We start from the raw sequence: 21,427 nt of genomic DNA, 5'->3' as shown, positions 1-21,427 counted from the left end.
GACATTTTGCTCGGAGTGCCTGTGTGTGTGTATCTGTGCTTGAGTGTGGGGGCGATCAAACGTCGCACTGACATCCAATTATACCAAGATCAAATACACTCAAGCAAGCATCTACAAATTCTTCAAGCATATACCCTATACATCCATATATATGTACATACAAATATAAATCAATACATCCATGTGGTGGCACATATAGAGCATATCCAATGCTCGCTGCAGTGAAGCTGGCCTACAGCGGCTAACAAGCTGATTTCTTCTCGAAGAAATTATCTGGAACACCTGCCTGTACAGATCTCCCCAAAAGCTCTTGCCCTACCCCTATCCCTACCTCGACTCGATCATATGTACGATCGTCAATCTTTAAGTACGTCTTATGGTGCTTTATTTTATTTCAGTTTTGTTCAGCGACCGATTCCGGTGTCTCCTCCTTCGGAAACCCACAAGTCTTGAAGAGGGAGGGGACTGAGGGACTGGCTGTAGATACTGCGCCATGTGTTCAATATTTATGCCGTATCTGATTTACAATTTATACGTGTATATGTGTGTGTGTACATATATAGTAAGTACGCAGATATGTAGATACATTTGTATTTATCGCATAAGCTCGACGAAGTCTATGAGATCCAAAGGAAACTTAATCATTGGCATCGACAACGACATCGACAACCGACAGCGGCGCGTGCGCTTATTATTATTATATTTATTTGTACTCTTCCTATGTGTACGAGTACATATACACACACACATATCCACTTATATTTCTTAACGAACAGTTAATTATTATTGTCGACTATTATGGTAGTGTTTAAATTTTAGTCATGAGTTGGCTGGACTTTTGGGTTCGGTATTTTCGGTATTCAGAGAATAATTGAAATGCGAGGCGAGTGTTCTGCTCTGTTCTGGCACAGAGCGCGCTTGCCGGCCAAGTTAGTCCAAAGATGAAGTTGAAAGATGCAAAAAATGATTGCAGACTGGAAGTTCTGGCACCTCCCGAAATGCCTCCCAAATGCCGCAATTTATAATCAAGTCTTGTGTCCGGCAATTTCGAATTGTTCCTATGTTTGTTTAATGGGCTGCCAAGACCAAAAGTAATATCTCTATTAGATTTAAGATTTCCTGTGTTCCAATTAGGGATCCTTGGTAGCTGCTGAGGCAGTTCCCTGACTGGTGCAAATCGAATATGCCTCAAAGATCTGAAGATCAAACAATAATCACTCCCTCCTCCAATCAATGTTACTTACTTCAAAAACTAAGCATTGAAATTACTAAATAAGCAAACTGGTTTACATTTCCAGCGACTGTGTGTGTGTGTGTGTGCTTTGGATTTTTATCTATATTTCTTTTTTTCGGTTGTTAGTATGAAAACGAAAAATAATTACTGTATCTACATGCCCCTCAACAATTGTGAACCTACACACACGGAGCGTCTACAAAAGTCAACCTTGTGCCTTAAAATAAAGCAAGGCATTGCCTGTTGCCCACTACTACCAGCAGATACCAGATGCCGGAGACAGACCAGACCAGAGACCAGGCCCAAAGACGACCATGCTCGATATACCGTAAGTACGTATCCATTGCCCGGGCAGGCAGTCCGTGCTTTGTCCGTGCACTGTCCGTGCTTTGTCCGTGCTCTGTCCATGCTCTGTCCGTGCTCTGTCCGTGTGTGTGGGTAATTACCACAAATTAACGATCGAATGAACGAACAAACGAACAACTTATTGTATTCTGCGGCATGCCTTAGCCCCAGCGCCAGCCTCAGCCTTAGCCTTAGTACGGTGAACTATTTCTGTCAACAACAAAAGTTAAAGCAGCGTTATAGTTCAAGCCAAATGAAAAATTTCAAATGGTAATGGCAATGGGAGTGGGGCATAAATGGAGCACACCAGACACACGCACACATTCTGATGGAGCTGTAGATGGAGTACAGCTATGGTCGTGCCCTGCGACTGATTCTGAACCTGGAGACGAATCGTTAAACGTTAAACTTTCAAGCACTTGAAATGATTTTACACACACAGAAATTCTCTGTTATTTCTACGACTTGCCCACGTTGTGGATTGCTGTTGAATGCGGCTGCTGCTGCTGCGTTCTGTAGCATAAATTTATGTATTATAATAATTATACAGAGAAAACTAAAAACTAAATGTCATCGAACGTTCAAGTGGCCGAAAAGAGCTCCCCTTCATTGCCCTACGTTTCCCCTCGTTCTCCTGCATTTTGGGTCTTTCGAGTGGCGTGTACGTGTAGTAGTGGAGTGGCAGGCAGGCAGGCAGTTGTGTGGCAGTTGAGGCAGTTAGGGCATTCATTGATTTGAATGCTTAAATCAAAGAAAAGAATTTGTTGTGCGCTGTTTATTGTTCTAACGTTGGTCGGAGAGCGCCTTAAGTGGCAGCCCCCCTGAATGGGAACCCTGCCGCGAACATTTCTCGCTCTTCCGACTACTCGAACAATTTCTCTTCGTACGAGAGCGAGAGAGAGAGAGAGAGAACGTAAATATTTTTGGAATGATATTTACAATTGGAGAACTTCTTAATTGCTTTACCAGAAATATTCGATAATACAGGAAATCTCAGTTCTTTCAAGTGGATGGAATACTCTTAAGCGGGGATTGGATAATGGTTTCTTATGATATTTCATTAGATATTCGTATGACGAATAGGTTTATCTTTCATTGAAATACCGTCTGTTCTTGTATTAATTGCATTCTTATGTTTTATCAGTAAATTCTTATGACTATTATCTGGAGTTTAGAAATGCTAGAAACGTCAGCTTTTGGCGTGTTCTGTCTATGATAATAGTCATAGATTACTCTGACAAATTACTCTCATATAGATCTCAGTTATTCAAGAGTCATAATTTGATATAAGACCTTAGTTTGTTTCTCTGCTGCCGCTGATGCCGCTGCTGCCGTCGCAGCTGACGGAAATTGACTCATGGCTTTGGCTCTGTGACTCTGTGGCTGTTTCTGGTTTCCAGGTGTTCATGGCATGACACGGCTGCCGAAACAACAAATTTATTAGAAATTTGTTGCACACACACACACACACACACACACACACACACACACACCCGTGCCCTGAGGGTTACATGCTGCTTCCGGACGGTGTCTGAAGACGCCGCACTTATTGTGGCAGGCATGGGCCCACTGGATCTCCTGGCAGCTGAGCGGCAGAGCGGAGTGGAGGTAGCCAGCGAGCGGCGAGAGCGCACTATAGCCCAGTGGCAACGGCGCTGGGACCAAGCGGCAAAAGGGAGGTGGACCAGACGTCTCCTTCCCCAGCTTAGCCCATGGCTGCGAAGAAGGCACGGCCAAATGGACCATTATTTGGGCCAACTGCTGACGGGGCATGGCTGCTTCAAGCAGTACCTGCATCGCTTTAGGCATGCTGACGACCCGTATTGCAGCTGCTGCGGGCCTGGAGTCGACGAGGATGCAGAGCACGTCTTCTTTGTATGCCCCCGCTTCTCGCAAGAACGAACGAGGCTAGGGGAGACGCTTGCAGAAGTGAGTGTGGACACCCTCACCGACCAGATGCTAGCCGATGCTAGCGTTCCAATCTTGGAACGCGGTCGCCTACATGGCAGCAAGCGTGATCAAGGAGCTGCGCAGGCTGGAGCGAAGCCGGACAAACTAAGCCAGAAGGATGACCCCACAGCCCGCACCGCGAAGTAATGCCTAGCGGCAGTCCCGCGGGAGCGGACCCCCCCCCCCCCCACCCCTTCTCCCATAATTGTTATTTTATAAATATAAATTGTTTTCCCAATAAAAAAAAACAAAAAACAAAAAAAAACACCCGTGTGGTGAGCGGGCAGTAGAATACCACCACAGCATGTCACAGCTTGTCGTATGAGGCGACTAAGAAGACACGGGGATGTTCTGCTCCCTCTAAAGAGCACTAAAGCAACTCGTAACCGCCGGCACAAGCCAGGTATCCCCGGATAGGTCTAACACACTTGTGAAACACCTAGCTAATACGAGAAGGCGACTAAGACGGAGACCAGTAAAGTCTTAGGATAGGAACTGGACCCCCATTTTTGGATTGATGACCCCAGGGCTGACGGAAGCCAGCATTCTAGCACTTTAGTACGCGGAATGAAACCCCGCCGAAATGACTGCTAGGTTAATGCTGCTTCTGCCCCCGTCCCGTGAAAAATTGGCAAATCTCTAAGCACGCTCCTTGTTCCGTAGCCATTAAATTGGACGTACAGGCTCAGTTGAGTCACTCCTGACTAGCGCGGATCCGGCTCTGAACTCCCGACCCCATAAGGGCGGGAGTCAACCCTTGCATGGCCTCCCTGCTTGCATAGACAACCATGGGATCATAACGCGACTGTACAACACACAAGGACAACGGCTTACGAGTTGGGACCCAACAAAATGAGTAAAAGTATCACACCCATAACGACGAACGACTCAGAAGGCTTCAATAAAAGCAAAAAAATGGCGAGAACGCCAACTGGTGAGCGGACCGACGCCCCGCTGCCGGCCCTCCCTGGCCCGGAGCAGCACCAAAAAGCTCAGGGCAGCACAGCGCTGCGCGATCTAGGACGAGAGATCACGCAGCTAGTGGAGATGCTCGAGGATGGCAAGAGGCGATCCATACACCAACCCATGCGGGACTCGATCGAGAGCATAAGGGTGCTGTATGAGCTGGTTGCTATCCAGCTGCACGACGAAGGAGCTAAGGCGGTGATCAGGACCCACCAGTCCTCTCAGACGTCACCGATTTTCAGACCTCTCCCGGAGCCTAAGAGGAAACAGGCTGCAGGTGCACCAACACCCCGGACAAAGAGGACCAAGGCAGCGGTCGAGGTCCAGACCACACCAGGAGTAGCAGTTGAAAAGGACGCCCACGCTGAAAGCGAGAGAAAGGAGCAGGAGGAGACCCCATTTCTGACGGTGACCAACCGGCGCAGAAGGAAGAGGCCGCAAAAGCCGACTGGAGCGCTCGCGGACAAGACGCTTCCAGACGCCATCGTCATTGCCACCAAAGGTGAAAAGACCTATGCAGAGATACTGCGCAAGGTTAGGACGGACGAAACCCTGCGTGGACTCGGTGATGCGGTCGCCAGGATCAGGAGGACCCAAAAAGGAGAGCTACTTCTACAGCTCAACAAGTCGGGAGAGGAGACGGAGACGTTTAAAAGCCTGGTAGCCAATACGCTGAAGGAGCACGCAGAAGTCCGTAGCCTGTCGCACCGGGTGACCGTAGAGTGCAAGGACCTGGACGAAATAACCACCACGGAGGATATATGCGAGGCTCTGAGAAGCCAGGTGGAATTGGCGGAGCTGTCTGCGGATGACATCCAGCTGAGAAAGGCATACGGCGGAACCCAGACGGCCACAATCAGGCTGCCAGCGGAGAGCGCTCAAAAGGCTCTGAAAATAGGAGTCCTAAAAGTAGGCTGGGTAAGATGCAGACTGAGCGAATCAGCGTCACCAAATGCTTCAGATGTCTCGAGTTTGGGCATATGGCACGACAGTGCAGTAGCAAAGTAGATAGGTCCAAGCTGTGTAGAAGATGTGGAAAGGAGAACCACCTGGCAAAGGACTGTAGCCTGGAACCACAGTGCATGCTCTGCAAGGGAACGAGCGCAGACTGGAAGCACGTGGCCGGCAGCGGTAGATGCCCCCTGTTTAGGAACGCACTGACTAAAAGATCAGCATGAGGTGTACTCAGCTGAACTTAAACCATTGCGAAGCTGCTCAGTCTCTCCTGAGACAAGCAGTCAGGGAGAGGAAGACCGAAGTCGTGCTCATCTGCGAGCCATTCAGGGCGATACCAGGAAGCGGTTGGACCAGCAGCAGTTGCGGCAAGGCGGCCATCTGGGCCGTACAAATCCACCCCCAGGAGATATGCGCAGCCAACGAAGGATTTGTTAGAGCGAGGCTTAGAGAGGTAACCTTCTATAGCTGCTATGCCCCGCCGAGCTGGGACCTAGCGCGCTTCCAAAGTATGCTAGCGCATATAGCGGAAGACGCGCGCGGAAGAGCCCCGTAATAATAGCGGGAGACTTTAATGCGTGGTCCGTAGAGTGGGCAGTAAGGAAACCAACGCCAGAGGCACGTGTCTGCTCGAGGAATTTGCGTCCTTGGACGTAATACTCGCAAACGATGGCAGGAAGCTAACCTACTTCAAGGCGGGTCGGGGGCCCCTTCTCGACCTAACCTTCATGAGCGTCTCACTCCATAGGGGATCTACGTGGAGAGTAAGCGAGGAGTTTACGTTCAGCGACCACCAGGCGATCCACTTCGAATGCGGAGCAGCAACGAAAAGACAGCTAGCCAAAATTACCGGACCTAAATGGAAGGGCGACCACCTGGATGTGGAAACCTTCACGGAATATCTGCGCAACGCCAGCTGGAGCCCTGCGCGAGAAACGGCAGAGGGCCTGGCTCAGAAACTGGCGAAGCTCATGGAGGAGGTATGTGATGTGGCAATGCCAAGAAGGAAGCCTTGCAAAAGAGGAGCGCCCTGTTACTGGTGGAATGCGGAGGTTAACCAGCTAAGGAAAGCCTGCCTACGAGCAAGACGGTGCTACCAGAGAGCACGAGGTCGGCCTGAGTTCGAAACCAGGGGAGAGGAACTCCGATCAGCGAAAAGAGCCCTTAAACGTGCCATAAAGGAGAGCAAGTCAGCCTGCTTCAGGCAGATATGCGAGGAGGCTGACGTCAACCCTTTGGGGACGGCATATAAGGTCGTCACCAAGAGGATAAGTGCTGAGGCCGCCCCCGTCCCGTTAAAAACTGGAAGTTCTCCTAGGTACGCTTCCTGATTCGTCGCCATTAAGTTGGTGCTGCAGGCTCGGTTGAGAAACGCTACCGACAAGCGCGGATCCGGCTCTGAACTCTTGACCCCGTGAAGGCAAGAGTCAACCCTAGCATGGCCTCACTGCTTGCATAGACAACCATGGGATTAATAACGCGACTGCGCAAGCGAACAGGAACAACGACCCGGGAGTTGGGACCCATTAGAATGGAAACACCACAATCACAACCAAAAACGAGGGGGAACGTTGTGAGTTGCTGCGGAGACCGCAACTCTACAGTTATACCCGATACTAAGTCAGTATGGCTCTCCTGCGGCAGACGCCGCTAATATTAAACGACACGACAAAGAGTGCGTGCGAGAGAGACAGAAAATCAGTCTGAACGTGACGTCGGGCGCTGCGTGGCCACTGCAAATTGATTTCTTGCTTTTGACTACAAAAATGATCCGATCTGATCCAGATTCAGCAATTTGATAGATATGGTAATTATCTATGATTCTGCGTTTTTAGTTTTCTCGAATGTGCAATATTGTGGATGCAACAGATTTTCGTTCTTTGTGGGGGCGGAAGGGGGTGGGGCGAAATTCTGAGATATACGTTTTATAGTGAGATCTAACAGAAGTGCGTATACCAAATTTGGTTACTCTAGCCTTAATAGTCTCTGAGATTTGTGGATGCCCCAGATTTTCGTCCTTTGCGGGGGCGGAAGGGGGTGTGGCGAAATTTGGACACGAAACGGTCAAGGTCCGATATCACAGGAGTGTGGATACCAAATTTGGTTGCTCTGGATCTTATAGGTTCTGAGATCCTTGAACTCATATTTTGCAATTGGCAAAACCGACCATGAAACCAGTGTGTGAGAGAGATAGAGCGATAAAGAATGAAATTGTTTTCTTGATTCTGGCTATAATAATTATACGATCTGGTTGAGATTTTACACTCTAGAACATATAGTCATCCTCTACGATTCCGCGTTTTTGGTTTTATCGTATCTTTAAAAATGTGGATGCCACAGATTTTCGTCCTTTGTGGGGCGGAAGTGGGCGGGGCGAAGTTTTGAAATATTTTTGTAGCAGTGACATATCACAGAAGTCTGGATCCAAAACATCGTTGCTCTAGCTTTTATAGTCTTTGAGCACTAGGCGCTGAAGGGGACGGACAGACGGACGGACGGAGAGACGGACAGACGGACGGACGGACAGACGGACAGACAGACAGGGCTCAATCGACTCGGCTATTGATGCTGATCAAGAATATATATACTTTATGGGGTCGGAAACGATTCCTTCTGAACGTTACACATATCCACTTTTACCACAAATCTAATATACCCCAATACTCATTTTGAGTATCGGGTATAATTACAGAGGACGAAAACGCATTCACGAGGAGTGCAAGGATGGCAAGATCACCGGTAGAGGTGAGACCTGCGGGAGAAGCAGCAGTAGCAGTCCAGGAGCGGACTCAAAAAGATCGGAACAAAAAGGAGCTACAACAGAAGGAGCAGACCCAGATGGAGCAGACCCAGATAGGGCAGACCCAAACGGAGCATACCCAGAAGGGGCAGAGCAGCACGGCGCTACGCGATCTCGAGCAGGAAATTGCAAAGCTGGTGGAAATGCTGGAAGACGGGAAGAGGCGCTCCATCCACCAGCCGATGAGGGACTCCATTGAAAGCATCCGAGCGCTCTACGAGCTGGTGGCCATCCAGCTTCATGACGATAGGGCAAAGGCGGTGATCCGTACCCACCAGTCCTCCCAAACTTCGCCGTTGTTTAGGACAGCGGTGGAGGCAAAAAGGAAGCAGGAAAATGGGAAAGCACCGAAAAACAAGAGGAGCAAAGGGGTGGACACCCAGACGAAAACATGCGCGGTTGGAGTGGATGCGAAAACTCGAACTCCAGGAGATAACGACACAGGGGAGACACCGACGGCGCCTCCGAACAGGGAGTGGAGGAAAGTTGAAAGAAGGCCGAGAGTAAGGAAGCCGAAGCCTTCTAAGGTGATGACGGAGGAGGCACGCCCGGATGCCATCATCATAGCGGCGAAAGACCCGAGCAGCTACGCAGAGATTCTGTGAAAGGTAAAAGGAGACGAGAAGCTACAAGGGCTAGGAGAGGCGGTGGCGAGAATCCGCCGCACCCAAAAGGGGGAACTCCTGCTCCAGCTCAGCAAATCAGGATAGGAAACCTCGTCCTTCCAGAGTCTGGTCGGCGAGTCGCTAGGGGACGCAGCAGAGGTCCGCGCCCTCCAACAGCGAGTCATCGTTGAATGCAGCGACTTGGACGAGGTGACCACCAAGGAGGAGATAAGGGACGCCCTCATGTCCCAGGTCCAGTTGGCAAACGTGGCACTGGACGACATATCAATAAGGAGAGGGTACGGACAGACGCAGATTGCAACTGTCCGACTTCCGACAGAGGACGCCCGCAGGGCACTCAAAATAGGAGGACTGAAGGTCGGCTGGGTAAGAGGCAGACTTAGGGAAAGGGTCAGCGTCACCAAATGCTTCCGCTGCATGGAGTTCGGCCACATGGCCAGACAGTGTAGGAGCGATGTAGATCGTTCTAAGCTGTGCCGGAGATGCGGGAAGGAGGACCACCTTGCAAAAGACTGCGACAAGGACCCCCAGTGCATGTTCTGCAAGGGAAAGAAGGAAGATTGGAGGCATATCGCAGGAAGCGGCAGGTGCCCCCTCTTTAGACAGGCACTTGCAAAGAGGATAGGATGAGGTGCATGCAGCTGAACCTTAACTACTGCGAGGCGGCACAGGCACTACTGAGCCAAGTCGCCAGGGAGAGGAAACCGGACGTGGTCATCGTATGCGAACCATACAAACCGGTGCCAGGCAGCGGTTGGGCACAAAGTAAGTGCAGGAAGGCCGCGATCTGAGGCGTCGAGACCCCGCCGCTCGATGTGGATTCGTCAAAGGAGGGCTTTGTAAGAGCTAGACTCAAGGGTGTAACTTGCTACAGTTGTTACGCACCGCCGAGTTGGGACCTGTCGCGTTTCCAAACTATGTTGGAACACATTGCGGAAGACACTCGTGGGAGGACACCCTTCGTCATCGCAGGGGACTTTAATGCGTGGGCCGTCGAATGGGGCAGCAAAGAGACCAACGCAAGAGGGTACTGCCTACTGGAGCAGTTCTCGTCTCTCGACGTCGGACTGGCAAACGACGGAAAAAAGATGACCTTCTGCAGGGCGGGAAGATCCTCAATAATAGATCTGACCTTTCTAAGCAGTTCGCTATGTAGACATTCCACCTGGAGACTGGGTGACGAATTCACATTTAGCGACCACCAGGCGATACACTTTGAGCTCGGACAGCGCAACAGAGTCCCTAGGAAGCCAAAAACAACGGGGCCAAAGTGGAAGGATAGTCTACTGGACGTCGCAGCCTTCTCGGACTCCTTCAGGCAATACGAGTGGAACCTAGCTGGTATCTCAGCGGAGGAAGCGGCACGGGAACTGACGCAGAGGATAGCCGACGCATGCGACCAGTCCATGCCAAGGAGGAAGCCGTCTCTACGAAGAAGACCTTGCTACTGGTGGACGCAGGAAATAGGCGAGCTTAGAAGGGCTTGTCTCCGAGCGCGACGGCGTGCCCAAAGAGCGAGAGGACGCTACGCCTTCGAAACCAGGCAAGAGGAATTTCGCACGGCAAAACACGGGCTGAAGGTGGCCATCAAGAAGAGTAAGAGCGACTGCTTCCGTCACATATGCGACGAAGCCGAGGTAGACCCCTGGGGTACTGCTTATAAAGTAGTCACCAAAAGGATCAGAGGAATAAGCACTCCTACCCCGACGTGACCGCAACTGCTGCATAGGATTGTGACAGCGCTGTTCCCCAGGCACCCGCAGAAGGAAGAAACTAACCTGGACCAGGAGGAACCACCACGAGCCAGTATCTACACTGGAGGTCATAGAAGCAACCAGGAGAGTTGGCGACCGGAAGGCACCAGGGCCGGATGGAATACCCAACAAGGCCCTAAAGCTCGCGGTGGCCACCCGACCGGAACCCTTTGCGGAGACTTTCAACAGTTGCCTCAGGGAGGGAACATTCCCAAAACGATGGAAGAGGCAGCGTCTAATTCTGCTGCCCAAAGGCAACAAGCCAGCAGACGATCCATCGGCGTACAGACCAATCTGCCTGTTGGACACGGTGGGCAAGCTGCTTGAAAGAGTGCTGTACAACAGGCTTCTAGAGTTCGTGGAGGAAACAGAAGCACTCTCAGAGGCGCAATATGGATTCCGGAAATCCCGCTCGACCGTGGACGCCATCATGGCGGTAGTTAGCATCGTAGCGAAGGCCATAGAAGGAACAAGATGGAGGTGGGGCACCAAGGAGTACTGTGCCATCGTGACGCTGGACATCCGAAACGCTTTCAACTCGGCCAACTGGTCAAGGATCGAGACGGCGTTGTACCGAATCGGGGTACCGGTATACCTTCTGAGGATGATCTCCAGTTACTTCTCGGACAGGGTGCTGGGCTACGAGACGGACCTAGGAGAGATAGCGTACGAGGTTACGGCAGGAGTCCCGCAAGGATCAGTCTTGGGGCCGCTCCTGTGGAACCTCATGTACGACAGCGTGCTCAGACTGCAGCTACCCCCAGGTTGCCAGCTAATCGGTTTCGCTGACGACCTGGCCCTAGTCGTTGTAGCTAAGGAGGTCCAGAAAGTCGAATTGGTAGCCAATACAGCTATTGATCTAATTTCTGGATGGATGCGGGAAGCCGGTCTGGATCTGGCTGTCCACAAGACGGAAGCAGTCCTCATCACGAGCAGGAAGAAGACGGAGTAAGCCACAGTGCGAGTAGGAGCAGACCTGATAAAATCGCAAGACTACATCAAGTATTTGGGAGTGATGTTGGACAACCGCCTAACCTTCCGCTCGCATGTGGAGTATGCTAGCCAGAAGGCAGCGAGGATGCAAGGAGCTCTCTCCCGCATGCTTCCAAATGTTGGTGGACCAAAGACTGGATGCCGAAGACTGATGGCAAGCGTAGTGTCCTCCATCCTTCTCTACGCAGCGCCAATCTGGGCGGCAGCGGTCATAAACAACCAAAGCCTGCGGAGGAAGTTAGCTGCTCCATACAGGCTAGCCGCGCTGAGGGTCATCTCGGCTTACAGGACTGTGTCCGAGGACGCAGCACTAGTCCTAGCGGGTATGATACCCGTGGACATACTGGCCAGGGAGATGAAAATAGTGTACGAAAAGAGTACGGCGCAGGGAACCATAGGCGGCACGGCGGCCATCCGCAATACAGCGCGACAGGCCTCCATCGAAACATGGCAGGAACGGTGGAATCAGAGCGTCAAATGGAGGTGGACGCATAAATTGATCAGTAGCGCGAAGGAGTGGATCGGAAGGAGCAGAGGCAACGCGGACTACCACATAACGCAATTCCTAACCGCGCATGGGGCTATCGTGGCTACCTATATAAGTATAAACACGATACCAGCCCATACTGCCCTACGTGCCCAACCGCAATCGAAGACCCGGAGCATGCCCTCTACGGCTGTAAGAGATACGCAGCATGGACGGAGAATATCCCCCCAGCAGAGTTGCTGGTTAGCTTTATGACAGCATCGGAAGAAAACTTTATATACTCGTACCGTCTCATCAAGCGCATCCAGGATGACCTGAGACGATGCGAGAAAGAGCGGCATGTAGCGGCCTAGAATAGGCCCCCCCTCCCGCGAAGCAATACCTAACGGTGATCCCGCGGGGGAAGAGGTGTGTATGTGTGTGGGGTGGTTTTAGTACGTATGACTTGACTGGAGCAAGGAATCGCGCATGCCAATGGCACGGGTCATTGGTATCTCATGAAGATTTCCACTCCTCATGGCGCATCCATGAAAAAAAAAAAACGAGGGGAACGTTGTGAGTTGCTGCGGACACCGCAACTCTACAGTTATACCCGATACTTAGTCAGTATGGCTCTCCTCCGGCAGACGCCGCTAATATTAAACGACACGACAAAGAGTGCGTGCGAGAGAGACAGAAAATCAGTCTGAGCGTGACGTCGGGCGCTGCGTAGCCAGTGCAAATTGATTTGTTCCTTTTGGGTATAAAAATGATCCGATCTGATCCAGATTCAGCAGCCTGATAGATATGGTCATTATCTATGATTCTGCGTTTTTAGTTTTCTCGAATGTGCAATATTGTGGATGCAACAGATTTTCGTCCTTTGTGTGGGCGGAAGGGGGTGGGGCGAAATTTTGAGATACACGTTTTATAGTAAGATCTAACAGGAGTGCGTATACCAAATTTGGTTACTCTAGCCTTAATAGTCTCTGAGATTTTTGAATATCCCCAGATTTTCGTCTTTTGCGGGGGCGGAAGGGGGTGTGGCGAAATTTTGAAACAAACTCGTCTCGGTCCGATATATTAGGAGTGTGGATACCAAATTTGGTTGCTCTAGCTTTTGTAGTCTCTGAGATCTAGGCGCTAATGTTTTACTCTAAGCCGCCTATGCTACGTGTGTGTTAGAGAGAGACAGGGCGAGAAAAAATGAAATTGTTTTCTTGATGCTGGCTATAATAATAATGCGATTCAATTCAGATTCCGCAGTCTTAAAGATATGGTCATTCTCTACAACTCTACGTTTTTGGTTTTCTCATATCTTTAAAATTGTGGATGCCACAGATTTTCGTCCTTTGTGGGGGCGGAAGTGGGCGGGGCGAAGTTTTGAAATATTTTTGTAGCAGTGACATATCACAGAAGTCTGGATCCAAAAGATCCTTGCTCTAGCTCTTATAGTCTTTGAGCACTAGGCGCTGAAGGGGACGGACAGACGGACAGACGGACGGACGGACAGACAGACAGGGCTCAATCGACTCGGCTATTGATGCTGATCAAGAATATATATACTTTATGGGGTCGGAAACGATTCCTTCTGCACGTTACACACATCCACTTTTACCACAAATCTAGCATACCCCAATACTCATTTTGAGCATCGGGTATAAAAAAACACACACACAATCACACACTGCGACAGCCACAGGTGGGAAGTGTGAAGTGAGAAAGTGCGGTCGCCTTTTCCTGGTGCTCCCGCGCGGAAGGCTATTTAGCCAAGTGTCTGCAGGAAAAAAAGCGAAACCGGTGAATAGACAGACCCACACGTGTGGCCGGTACATACCGAGGAGATTTACAAGGCAGGCGAGGCCGCATGTCCAATTCCAGACGGCAGGAAGGCGAAATGCGTCCCCGCTTGGTCCACCTGGCCAAGGGGGGTGGTGAGTTTGCCCTCCTTTCTTGTTCTCCCTGCTCTTTCAGCACTCGATATTCTTTGTTGTTTTAATTGTAACTTTTCACTCTTTGGCGCGGCCGTCTTGCTCTTGTTCTTCACTGCAAGTGTTACTCGTCAGGCCAGCTGATCGATATATCAGCTGCCGACCAGTGCACTGCAGCGGAACCAATGAGCCACCGGCAGAGGGCGTGCTCATGCTGATCTAGGATTATCTACTCCTACATCTGCTACACCTACATGTAGCATAGATTATGTTTCCCCACCAGAGGCCGCCACTGTATTAAGGTGGCTACACAGTGCCAAAATTAAGTTTTTGGACACTGTACTATTGGTGATATGGGACGTACTAGGAGGCAGTCGTAATAAAGGTATTAGAACCTAATAATAGTAACCACCACGGCGAGCCGCTGCCTGTCGCAGGAGGCGACAAAACACGGCATCAAGGCCGAGACCAGTACAGCCTTGATTATAAAACTGGAAACACCGGCACGGAAAGACGTTTTTGGGCTGACGGCGTCAGTATTCTAGAACTTCAGTAAGCGGAGTGAAATCCTGCTGAAATAGCTTCTAGGCTAATGCTGAGGCCGCCCCCGTCCCGTTAAAAACTGGCAGTTCTCCTAGGTACGCTTCCTGATTCGTCGCCATTAAGTTGGTGCTGCAGGCTCGGTTGAGCAACGCTCCCGACTAGCGCGGATCCGGCTCTGAACTCTTGACCCCGTGAAGGCAAGAGTCAACCCTAGCATGGCCTCACTGCTTGCATAGACAACCATGGGATTAATAACGCGACTGCGCAAGCGAACAGGAACAACGACCCGGGAGTTGGGACCCATTAGAATGGAAACACCACAATCACAACCAAAAACGAGGGGGAACGTTGTGAGTTGCTGCGGACACCGCAACTCTACAGTTATACCCGATACTTAGTCAGTATGGCTCTCCTCCGGCAGACGCCGCTAATATTAAACGACACGACAAAGAGTGCGTGCGAGAGAGACAGAAAATCAGTCTGAACGTGACGTCGGGCGCTGCGTGGCCACTGCAAATTGATTTCTTGCTTTTGACTACAAAAATGATCCGATCTGATCCAGATTCAGCAATTTGATAGATATGGTCATTATCTATGATTCTGCGTTTTTAGTTTTCTCGAGTCTGCAATATTGTGGATGCAACAGATTTTCGTCCTTTGTGGGGGTGGGGCGAAATTCTGAGATATACGTTTTATAGTGAGATCTAACAGAAGTGCGGATACCAAATTTGGTTACTCTAGCTTTAATAGTCTCTGAGATTTCTGGATGCCCCAGATTTTCGTCCTTTGCGTGGGCGGAAGGGGGTGTGGCGAAATTTGGACACGAAACGGTCAAGGTCCGATATCACAGGAGTGTGGATACCAAATTTGGTTGCTCTGGCTCTTATAGGTTCTGAGATCCTTGAACTCATATTTTGCAATTGGCAAAGCCGACCATGAAACCTGTGTGTTAGAGAGAGACAGAGCGAGAAAGAATGAAATTGTTTTCTGGCTATAATAATTATACGATCTGGTTCAGATTTTGCACTCTAGAAGATATAGTCATCCTTTACGATTCTGCGTTTTTGGCTTTATCGTATCTTTAAAAATGTGGATGCCACAGATTTTCGTCCTTTGTGGGGCGGAAGTGGGCGGGGCGAAGTTTTCAAATATTTTTGTAGCAGTGACATATCACAGAAGTCTGGATACAAAACATCGTTGCTCTAGCTCTTATAGTCTTTGAGCACTAGGCGCTGAAGGGGACGGACAGACGGACAGACGGACGGACGGACAGACGGACAGACGGACAGACAGACATGGCTCAATCGACTCGGCTATTGATGCTGATCAAGAATATATATACTTTATGGGGTCGGAAACGATTCCTTCTGGACGTTACACACATCCACTTTTACCACAAATCTAATATACCCCAATACTCATTTTGAGTATCGGGTATAACAATACTCATTTTGAGTATCGGGTATAATTACAGAGGACGAAAACGCATTCACGAGGAATGCAAGGATGGCAAGATCACCGGTGGAGGTGAGACCTGCGGGAGAAGCAGCAGTAGCAGTCCAGGAGCGGACTCAAAAAGATCGGAACAAAAAGGAGCTACTACAGAAGGAGCAGACCCAGATGGAGCAGACCCAGATAGGGCAGACCCAAACGGAGCATACCCAGAAGGGGCAGAGCAGCACGGCGCTACGCGATCTCGGGCAGGAAATTGCAAAGCTGGTGGAAATGCTGGAAGACGGGAAGAGGCGCTCCATCCACCAGCCGATGAGGGACTCCATTGAAAGCATCCGAGCGCTCTACGAGCTGGTGGCCATCCAGCTTCATGACGATAGGGCAAAGGCGGTGATCCGTACCCACCAGTCCTCCCAAACTTCGCCGTTGTTTAGGACAGCGGTGGAGGCAAAAAGGAAGCAGGAAAATGGGAAAGCACCGAAAAACAAGAGGAGCAAAGGGGTGGACACCCAGACGAAAACATGCGCGGTTGGAGTGGATGCGAAAACTCGAACTCCAGGAGATAACGACACAGGGGAGACACCGACGGCGCCTCCGAACAGGGAGTGGAGGAAAGTTGAAAGAAGGCCGAGAGTAAGGAAGCCGAAGCCTTCTAGGGTGATGACGGAGAAGGCACGCCCGGATGCCATCATCATAGCGGCGAAAGACCCGAGCAGCTACGCAGAGATTCTGCGAAAGGTAAAAGGAGACGAGAATCTACAAGGGCTAGGAGAGGCGGTGGCGAGAATCCGCCGCACCCAAAAGGGGGAACTCCTGCTCCAGCTCAGCAAATCAGGAGAGGAGACCTCGTCCTTCCAGAGTCTGGTCGGCGAGTCGCTAGGGGACGCAGCAGAGGTCCGCGCCCTCCAACAGCGAGTCATCGTTGAATGCAGCGACTTGGACGAGGTGACCACCAAGGTGGAGATAAGGGACGCCCTCATGTCCCAGGTCCAGTTGGCAAACGTGGCACTGGACGACATATCAATAAGGAGAGGGTACGGACAGACGCAGATTGCAACTGTCCGACTTCCGACAGAGGACGCCCGCAGGGCACTCAAAATAGGAGGACTGAAGGTCGGCTGGGTAAGAGGCAGACTTAGGGAAAGGGTCAGCGTCACCAAATGCTTCCGCTGCATGGAGTTCGGCCACATGGCCAGACAGTGTAGGAGCGATGTAGATCGTTCTAAGCTGTGCCGGAGATGCGGGAAGGAGGACCACCTTGCAAAAGACTGCGACAAGGACCCCAGTGCATGTTCTGCAAGGGAAAGAAGGAAGATTGGAGGCATATCGCAGGAAGCGGCAGGTGCCCCCTCTTTAGACAGATACTTGCAAAGAGGATAGGATGAGGTGCATGCAGCTGAACCTTAACCACTGCGATGCGGGCCAGGCACTACTGAGCCAAGTCGCCAGGGAGAGGAAACCGGACGTGGTCATCGTATGCGAACCATACAAACCGGTGCCAGGCAGCGGTTGGGCACAAAGTAAGTGCAGGAAGGCCGCGATCTGGGGCGTCGAGACCCCGCCGCTCGATGTGGATTCGTCAAAGGAGGGCTTTGTAAGAGCTAGACTCAAGGGTGTAACTTGCTACAGTTGTTACGCACCGCCGAGTTGGGACCTGTCGCGTTTCCAAACTATGTTGGAACACATTGCGGAAGACACTCGTGGGAGGACACCCTTCGTCATCGCAGGGGACTTTAATGCGTGGGCCGTCGAATGGGGCAGCAAAGAGACCAGCGCAAGAGGGTACTGCCTACTGGAGCAGTTCTCGTCTCTCGACGTCGGACTGGCAAACGACGGAAAAAAGATGACCTTCTGCAGGGCGGGAAGATCCTCAATAATAGATCTGACCTTTCTGAGCAGTTCGCTATGTAGACATTCCACCTGTAGACTGGTTGACGAATTCACATTTAGCGACCACCAGGCGATACACTTTGAGCTCGGACAGCGCAACAGAGTCCTTAGGAAGCCAAAAACAACGGGGCCAAAGTGGAAGGATAGTCTACTGGACGTCGCAGCCTTCTCGGACTCCTTCAGGCAATACGAGTGGAACCTAGCTGGTATCTCAGCGGAGGAAGCGGCACGGGAACTGACGCGGAGGATAGCCGACGCATGCGACCAGTCCATGCCAAGGAGGAAGCCGTCTCTACGAAGGTCTTCTGCTTGTCTGCTTGTCAATCTGCTTGTCTCCGAGCGCGACGGCGTGCCCAAAGAGCGAGAGGCCGCTACGCCTTCGAAACCAGGCAAGAGGAATTTCGCACGGCAAAACACGGGCTGAAGGTGGCCATCAAGAAGAGTAAGAGCGACTGCTTCCGTCACATATGCGACGAAGCGGAGGTAGACCCCTGGGGTACTGCTTATAAAGTAGTCACCAAAAGGATCAGAGGAATAAGCACTCCTACCCCGACGTGACCGCAACTGCTGCATAGGATTGTGACAGCGCTGTTCCCCAGGCACCCGCAGAAGGAAGAAACTAACCTGGACCAGGAGGAACCACCACGAGCCAGTATCTACACTGGAGGTCATAGAAGCAACCAGGAGAGTTGGCGACCGGAAGGCACCAGGGCCGGATGGAATACCCAACAAGGCCCTAAAGCTCGCGGTGGCCACCCGACCGGAACCCTTTGCGGAGACTTTCAACAGTTGCCTCAGGGAGGGAACATTCCCAAAACGATGGCAGAGGCAGCGTCTAATTCTGCTGCCCAAAGGCAACAAGCCAGCAGACGATCCATCGGCGTACAGACCAATCTGCCTGTTGGACACGGTGGGCAAGCTGCTTGAAAGAGTGCTGTACAACAGGCTTCTAGAGTTCGTGGAGGAAACAGAAGCACTCTCAGAGGCGCAATATGGATTCCGGAAATCCCGCTCGACCGTGGACGCCAACATGGCGGTAGTTAGCATCGCAGCGAAGGCCATAGAAGGAACAAGATGGAGGTGGGGCACCAAGGAGTACTGTGCCATCGTGACGCTGGACATCCGAAACGCTTTCGACTCGGCCAACTGGTCAAGGATCGAGACGGCGTTGTACCGAATCGGGGTACCGGTATACCTTCTGAGGATGATCTCCAGTTACTTCTCGGACAGGGTGCTGGGCTACGAGACGGACCAAGGAGAGATAGCGTACGAGGTTACGGCAGGTGTCCCGCAAGGATCAGTCTTGGGGCCGCTCCTGTGGAACCTCATGTACGACAGCGTGCTCAGACTGCAGCTACCCCTAGGTTGCCAGCTAATCGGTTTCGCTGACGACCTGGCCCTAGTCGTTGTAGCTAAGGAGGTCCAGAAAGTCGAATTGGTAGCCAATACAGCTATTGATCTAATTTCTGGATGGATGCAGGAAGCCGGTCTGGATCTGGCTGGCCACAAGACGGAAGCAGTCCTCATCACGAGCAGGAAGAAGACGGAGTAAGCCACAGTGCGAGTAGGAGCAGACCTGATAAAATCGCAAGACTACATCAAGTATTTGGGAGTGATGTTGGACAACCGCCTAACCTTCCGCTCGCATGTGTGCTAGCCAGAAGGCAGCGAGGATGCAAGGAGCTCTCTCCCGCATGCTTCCAAATGTTGGTGGACCAAAGACTGGATGCCGAAGACTGATGGCAAGCGTAGTGTCCTCCATCCTTCTCTACGCAGCGCCAATCTGGGCGGCAGCGGTCATAAACAACCAAAGCCTGCGAAGGAAGTTAGCTGCTCCATACAGGCTAGCCGCGCTGAGGGTCATCTCGGCTTACAGGACTGTGTCCGAGGACGCAGCACTAGTCCTAGCGGGTATGATACCCGTGGACATACTGGCCAGGGAGATGAAAATAGTGTACGAAAAGAGTACGGCGCAGGGAACCATAGGCGGCACGGCGGCCATCCGCAATACAGCGCGACAGGCCTCCATCGAAACATGGCAGGAACGGTGGAATCAGAGCGTCAAAGGGAGGTGGACGCATAAATTGATCAGTAGCGCGAAGGAGTGGATCGGAAGGAGCAGAGGCAACGCGGACTACCACATAACGCAATTCCTAACCGCGCATGGGGGCTATCGTGGCTACCTATATAAGTATAAACACGATACCAGCCCATACTGCCCTACGTGCCCAACCGCAATCGAAGACCCGGAGCATGCCCTACGGCTGTAAGAGATACGCAGCATGGACGGAGAATATCCCCCAGCAGAGTTGCTGGTTAGCTTTATGACAGCATCGGAGGATAACTATATATACGTGTACCGTCTCATCAAGCGCATTCAGGATGACCTGAGACGATGCGAGAAAGAGCGGCATGTAGCGGCCTAGAATAGGCCCCCCCTCCACACGAAGCAATACCTAACGGTGATCCCGCGGGGGAAGAGGTGTGTATGTGTGTGGGGTGGTTTTAGTACGTATGACTTGACTAGAGCAAGGAATCGTGCATGCCAATGGCACGGGTCATTGGTATCTCATGAAGATTTCCACTCCTCATGGCGCATCCATGAAAAAAAACACTGCGACAGCCACTGTGGCACATTTATGCAAACAAATAAACTAATTTCATGACGCACACGCGCGCCTGCGCAGTTGTCAGCGCAAAAGTCTTGCGTGCGTGTGTTTTTTTTTTTTTTTTTATACCCGATACTCAAAATGAGTATTGGGGTATATTAGATTTGTGGTAAAAGTGGATGTGTGTAACGTCCAGAAGGAATCGTTTCCGACCCCATAAAGTATATATATTCTTGATCAGCATCAATAGCCAAGTCGATTGAGCCCTGTCTGTCTGTCCGTCCGTCCGTCTGTCCGTCTGTCCGTCCCCTTCAGCGCCTAGTGCTCAAAGACTATAAGAGCTAGAGCAACGATGTTTTGGATCCAGATTTCTGTGATATGTCACTGCTACAAAAACATTTCAAAACTTCGCCCCGCCCACTTCCGCCTCACAAAGGACGAAAATCTGTGGCATCCACAATTTCAAAGATATGAGAAAACCAAAAACGAAGAGTTGTAGAGAATGACCATATCTTTAAGACTGCGGAATCTGAATTGGATCGTATTATTATTATAGCCAGCATCAAGAAAACAATTTCATTTTTTCTCGCCCTGTCTCTCTCTAACACACACGTAGCATAGGCGGCTTTGCTTAGAGTAAAACATTAGCGTCTAGATCTCAGAGACTACAAAAGCTAGAGCAACCAAATTTGGTATCCACACTCCTAATATATCGGACCGAGACGAGTTTGTTTCAAAATTTTGCCACACCCCCTTCCGCCCACGCAAAGGACGAAAATCTGGGGATATTCAAAAATCTCAGAGACTATTAAGGCTAGAGTAACCAAACTTGGTATCCGCACTCCTGTTAGATCTCACTTTAAAACGTATATCTCAAAATTTCGCCCCACCCCCTTCCGACCCCACAAAGGACG

General features: G+C 50.9%; 1 pseudogene; it reads right to left on the bottom strand.

The window, feature by feature from the left end:
* Positions 1-21,427, bottom strand: part of LOC117193089 — a 67,393-nt pseudogene that overhangs the window by 3,045 nt on the left and 42,921 nt on the right.

The sequence above is a fragment of the Drosophila miranda genome (assembly GCF_003369915.1).
Source record: "Drosophila miranda strain MSH22 chromosome Y unlocalized genomic scaffold, D.miranda_PacBio2.1 Contig_Y2_pilon, whole genome shotgun sequence".
Classification (NCBI taxonomy): Eukaryota; Metazoa; Arthropoda; class Insecta; order Diptera; family Drosophilidae; genus Drosophila; species Drosophila miranda.
Note: the sequence above shows the minus strand (reverse complement) of the source record. Positions and strands in the feature narration are given on the sequence as shown.